The sequence below is a fragment of the Otolemur garnettii genome, unplaced genomic scaffold, assembly GCF_000181295.1.
Source record: "Otolemur garnettii isolate 467f Iridium unplaced genomic scaffold, OtoGar3 scaffold00006, whole genome shotgun sequence".
Classification (NCBI taxonomy): Eukaryota; Metazoa; Chordata; class Mammalia; order Primates; family Galagidae; genus Otolemur; species Otolemur garnettii.
In genome coordinates, this window is record NW_003852401.1 from 33,260,157 (window position 1) to 33,266,283 (window position 6,127).

Below are 6,127 nucleotides of genomic sequence, written 5' to 3' on the forward strand. Positions count from 1 at the left end.
CGCTATTTTTTGGTTGCAGCCGTCATTGTTGTTTGGCGGGTCCGGGCTGGGGATTCGAACCCACCACCTTAGGTGTACGTGGCTGGCGCCTTAGCCCGGTGAGCTATAGGCGCCGAGCCAACTAAGTATTTCTTTTTGGCAGTTTTTGTCCAGGACTGGGCTTGAACCCACCACCTCCAGTATATGGGGCTGGTACCCTACTCCTTTGAGCCACAGGCACTGCCCTGTTTTTTTTGTTTGTTTGTTTTTTAAGGAGATAAGATGTTGCTCTATTGCCCAGGTTAGAACCTCAGCCTCCTGCCTCAGCCTCCTGAGTGGCTAGGTAGTATTATAGGCATGTCCCACCACACCCAGCTAATATATATATAAAAAAAAAAATTATAGAGAGTGGGTCTTGCTACAGTGCTCAGGCTGGTCTGGAACTCCTGGCCTCAAGTGATCCTCCTGTCCCACCTCCCAAAGTGCTTTGGGTTACAGGCATGAGCCGCTGTGCCCAGCCTCAGAAATGATTTGTAAAAGCCCTCTGCACCCCTCTCTTCCACTGCCCCTTCATTCATCACCTTCATCCACCCCAGACATCCTGATTTTCTGCCCTGAGGTTAAGGAATCTGGATTTCTCCCAAAGGTGTGAAAGGAGAAAAGGTTGGAGGAGAAAGAGGAGACTACGGGGCTCCTGATGATGGTGACAGGGCAGGGAGACACAGAAGGATGAAAGAGAGGAAGAGCAGGAAGATATGGGGGTGTCAGGCAGAGAAGGGCCTGGGCAACAAGCCCACAGCATTCTGCTGGGAGGCCAGGCCAGCTCCTGCAGCCAGTCATCCTGGGGGAGACACATCCTGGGGGAGATTGCTTTCTTGGAGGCTTTGTCAGCTATCCACACACAGAACACACCCTGACACACATGTGCACAAAGGTCTGGACGATGTTGTGGCAAGCACAGTGAGGGGAGGTGGAAGAGGGGGAAACAGTGTCTTTGGTGGGCTTTGGGAAGGGAGATGGGTCCTGAGTGGCTATAGGGATCTTGTGAGGTGGCAGGGACACACGATGGCCTTCCCCTTCTCAGGAAGGCTTAAAAGAGGAACAGTCCCTCCCACTGCTGATGATTTTCAGGGACTTTTTGGCCAAAATGAAAGAGATTTTATTAATCAAATGGAAGACTGATTTCAGGACTGATTTTACTAAAATCAAATGGAAGACTGATTTTACTAAAATTTAGGGGCAGAAATGTATAGCATATAAAGGCTAAGATATCAACAGAAATATGATCAAGCTACTTCTATTTTAATTCAGCTTTGGCATAACAACATAGCACATTTAAGTATAATATTAGAACTCGTAAAAATATAAATTGTATATTGGTATAATATTAGAACTTGTGAAGATAGAATAGAAATTAAAGTTGAAAATAAGCATTTTAATCACTAAATTAATTTTTTTCTTACTCATTCTTCGTTTGGAACTTGATATCTTTTCTTTTGTACCAAGATAAAACCATAAGGAGTTGGAGAAAAAAAAAAATTGTCAGACCTCCGAAATCTTCCTAATACAGTACAGTCTTGATTGTCAAGTACAAGTTACATTTAATTTTAGTCACTCATGATGAAAAATGGATTTTCTCCCATGTTCTTTGAAACATGGAGTCTTTGTTTTTACTCAGGTTAACTATGCCTTGGGATATTTGAGAATTCTGAAATGTCTGTCTTGCTGTATTTAGTTTTCAGTGTCCTATAGCACTGTCCTGTTACTTTTTATTAATTTTTATTACTGATATTAATTGGAAAACAATATTAATCATTTTGAAGTGGGAGAACCTTTATTGGAATTTAGTGTTTATAATTTGGGAAATGGAGTCTATGTATACCACTTAGTTCTGGAAATTGATGTTTCTATAGGTAGGTTTACAAGATTGTCCTGCCAAATGTGTTTTTCAAAGAAATTGTTTCGTTGGGAATAAATACATTTGCTCATGGATTGGTGTGAAGTCCTTGCATAGGAACGTTCACATGTTAAAATGGGTGGGATGCCAATCCCAGTCCCAGTCTTTGTTGTTTTGCAGATAAGCCAGGCTGTGACTTTTTCATTTGAGTGAAATGTATACTTCTGTGAATAGTTAAAAAAAATCCTCTTCAGCACATCGCAACACCTCCTTGTAGTATCCTGTGTTCCATGATGTGCTTCCATTCCTTGTGCAAATTCTTTAGCTGTCTTCAAGCCATGTCACAGGTGGATTTTCAGTTCATTAGTCTATCAGTGTTTGGTGTAGAACTTCTTAGCATAAAACATCCCTTGTGATGGTGACTCATGTGCTTGTAAAAACACTGGGTTTAGCTGGGCACAGGGGCTCATGCCTGTAATCCTAGCACTTTGGGAGGGTGAGGGGAAACTCTTGAGCTCAGGAGTTTGAGATCAGCCTAGTAAGAGAGACACCCCCTTTCTACTAAAATGGGAAAACTAGCTGGGCATTGTGTTGGGTGCCTGCAGTCCCAGCTACTTGCGAGGCTGAGGCAAGAGGATCACTTGAGCCCATGAGTTTGAGATTTTTGTCATATGCCATGGCACTCTCTACCCAGGGCAACAGAGTGAAACTCTGTCTCAAATAAAACAAAATAAACAAAAAACACTGGATTTATGCTTCTTAAGCCTAGCCAACAGCATTTCAAGGGTATCATCACCTGTGGTCACATGCACGTGTTACCTCTTGATGCTGGTACTGTGCCTATCGGGAGTACCATGCCCAAAAACTCATCGAAATTTTCGTGGCCACAGTGAATAAACATGGATAGCCATGTCATACATTTTTTTTTTTTTTGTGAGATAGAGTCTCACTATGTTGCCCTTGGTAGAGTACTGTGGTGTCACAGCTCACAGCAACCTCAAATTCCTGGGCTTAACCAGTTCTCTTGCTTCAGCCTCACAAATAGCTGGGACCATCAGCACCTACCACAGCACCTGGCTATTTTTTGGTTGCAGTTGTTGTTTAGCAGGCCCTGGCTGGGTTTGAACCCACCAGTGCTGGTGCATATGGCTGGTGCCCTAACCATTGAGCTATGGGTGCCAAGCCATGTCACGTATTTTTAATCTGTCATACAATTTCAGTTAAATGCTACAACTTAATATTTTGAATACTTTGTGACTTTTTTTTTTAAGGTGAGCATGAAACAGTGTATTGAGGAAGAGAAAGATAGGCTTACAAAGTAAAAAAGCTTACAATGCAGGATACATTCTCCGTAAACAGTGAATGGGCCTCCATTGCCAGGGAAAGTAGGCAAAGAGGCCCTCATGACCTTTTTAATCCTGTCAGTTTTTTCAGCACTGTAAATATTAGCTTTTTGGTTAAAAGCAAAATTACAGTGATTTTTAAAATTCCAAGTAGATCATTTGTGTATAGTAGATTATTGTTAGTTACTGTCTGTAAAAGGTTTTGATGCTGAGATTTTTTTTCACTGGCTAGCACATACTTCATTCGTATTCATACTTTAACCTTGTTGATGTTTACTTTCTTGTTCTTTTTTCAGTCAAGTAATTTGGTTTTCTTACCTGTTTCCTGAATATTGGTGCATAGTGCCCTTATGAAGGGCATGAAGAAATAGATTTCACTTCCACAAAGAAATGTGGCTTCTAGGTGGGTGCTGTGGCTCATGCCTGTAATCCTTGCCTGGGAAGGCTGAGGCACGTGGATTGCTTGACAGGGGTCTGAGACCAGCCTGAGCAAGAGCGAGATCTTCCCTCTAAAATTTAAAAAAGAAAGAAAGAAATGTACTTTCTTCCTTAAACCACCTTATCATCTTGGTCTAGCTTTTAGACTGAATATGGCATAAGGAGAAAAAAATCAAACCATGTTTTTTTTCTATTGCACCGCAACAACAGTCCACACAGAAGACTACTGTGACTAAATATGTGGAAGTTTCTCCCCACCACAATCAGGTGAGTGTTTCTGCAGTGGGCACCAATAGGGTGTCCTCTAATTCAATTCTGACACTATCTTCCTTGAGTTAGCATAATAAGATTCCACAAGCTGAGGGCTAAGTCATCAAGACTGACCCCCCCCACCCCATCGGGCATCAGTCACAAGTCTAGGCCTCCGGAACTTCTGACCAAGTTCAAGTTGGGGTTCTCTTGACCTCCTCTTTGGTTAATTTGCTAGAGCAGCTCGCTGAACTGAGGGAAACACATGTGCTGGTTTATTACACTGCACTCTAGCCAGGGTGACAGAATGAGACTCAGTCTCAAAAACAAAACAAAAAACCCCCAAACTTTTGGAAAGGGCAGAATAATGATCTCTGAAAAGTTTCCCTATAAAAGCAATGAGAAAACTGGCAACAGAGCCTGGCCATTACTGGAGGATGAAAAGTGGGATTGGTGATCCTTGAAAGCCTGTTCCCAAAGAACTGTCATTATTTAACCTGTCTAGTGTTTCTTGGAAGTCCTCATTTTCAAGGCTGCCTTTGTTTGACCTGACATGACATTTACCCGATCAAAAAAAAATCCACCATTTACTTTGGGGCATTTCTTGAAACAATTACAGATATCTGGTAAATTTTGTGGCCACCTGATCTGATGGATAACAATTGAGCAAAGAACAGGCTAAACAAAAACATGAAAGTTGTCCTTAAGAGTTTTTAAAAACTGGCTCGGCGCCTATAGCTCAACCGGCTAAGGCGCCAGCCATGTACACCTAAGGTGGCGGGTTCAAATCCCCAGCCCGGACCCGCCAAACAACAATGACGGCTGCAACCAAAAAATAGCCGGGCGTTGTGGCGGGCGCCTGTGGTCCCAGCTACTTGGGAGGCGGAGGCAAGAGACTCGCTTGAGCCCAGGAGTTGGAGGTTGCTGTGAGCTGTAATGCCACGGCACTCTACCCAAGGGGACAGCTTGAGGCTCTGTCTCAAAAAAAAAAAAAAAAAAGAGTTTTTAAAAACTTTTAGCACATTGCAAAGAATCTAAAAGGCCACTCAGATGCCTAGTACCATGGGCAAGCTCTGGAAAGACTTAAGAAGTCCCTGACTCTTATTATCCTTTTAGCTTTTGGGGGCTCTCCATGAGCAGGACGTGAAAGCTAAGGCAGAGTCATCATCTGCCCTGCTGAGCAGTGAAGGTGAGCCCAGCCTGCACACACAACCCAATGGCAAGGACTGGGCAATGTTTGGTTCCAGGCATGGAGGGAAATGTTATAGTCTTTAGTTAGCACTAATTTAACTGAGCAGAAATTTCAGTGGCCACAAATTAACAAAGAATACACCTTTCACACCTTTCAGAATTAGTTGAGAAACATCACTAAACAAACATGTTAACACACCACAAAAACAACAAAGCAGGGGTAATCTGATTTCCAGAGTTGCCCCTCCTGAAGCTGACCCTGATAGGTTTGAGTAAATGTCAGCTTACCATCTCCACCACCATCTGGATTAGTCATTCCACAAGAAGAAATGAATATGAAATTCCAGCAATAAAAAGTAAACCAAAGATTGGAGGCGAAGGCCTCAAGTGCCGGCTTTTTGCCCATTGGCCAGATAACTAGAAATAATTTGCATTATCTATGCAGCATGGGGTTTTATTTTTATTTTTATTTTTTGAGACAGAGTCTCAAGCTGTTGCCCTGGGTAGAGAACTGTGGCATCACAGCTCGCAGCAACTTCCAACTCTTGGGCTTAAGTAATTCTCTTGCCTTAGCCTCCCATGTAGCTGGGACTATAGGTGCCTGCCACAATGCCCGGCTATTTTTTGTTGCAGTTTGGCTGGGGCTGGGTTTGAACCTGTCATATACCCTCAGTATATGGGGCTGGTGCCCTACTCACTGAGCCACAGGTGCCGCCCAGTGGCTATTTTTTGGTTATAGTTGTCGTCGTTTGGCAGGCCTGGGCTGGATTCGAACCTGCTAGCTCTGGTGTATATGGTTGGCACCTTAGTCACTTGAGCTACAAGGTGCCGAGCCAGCATGTGGTTTTATTATTTTTACCTAAAGATGTCTTTTTCAGCAATAACTTTTTTTTTAAGCCAGTTTTTTCTCAATATGCTTTTAAAGATTTTTAATTATTTCATGTGTAGTCAAGTTGAGATTTTTTTTTTTTTTTTTTTTTTGAGACAGAGCCTCAAGCTGTCCCCCTGGGTAGAGTGCCGTGGCATTACA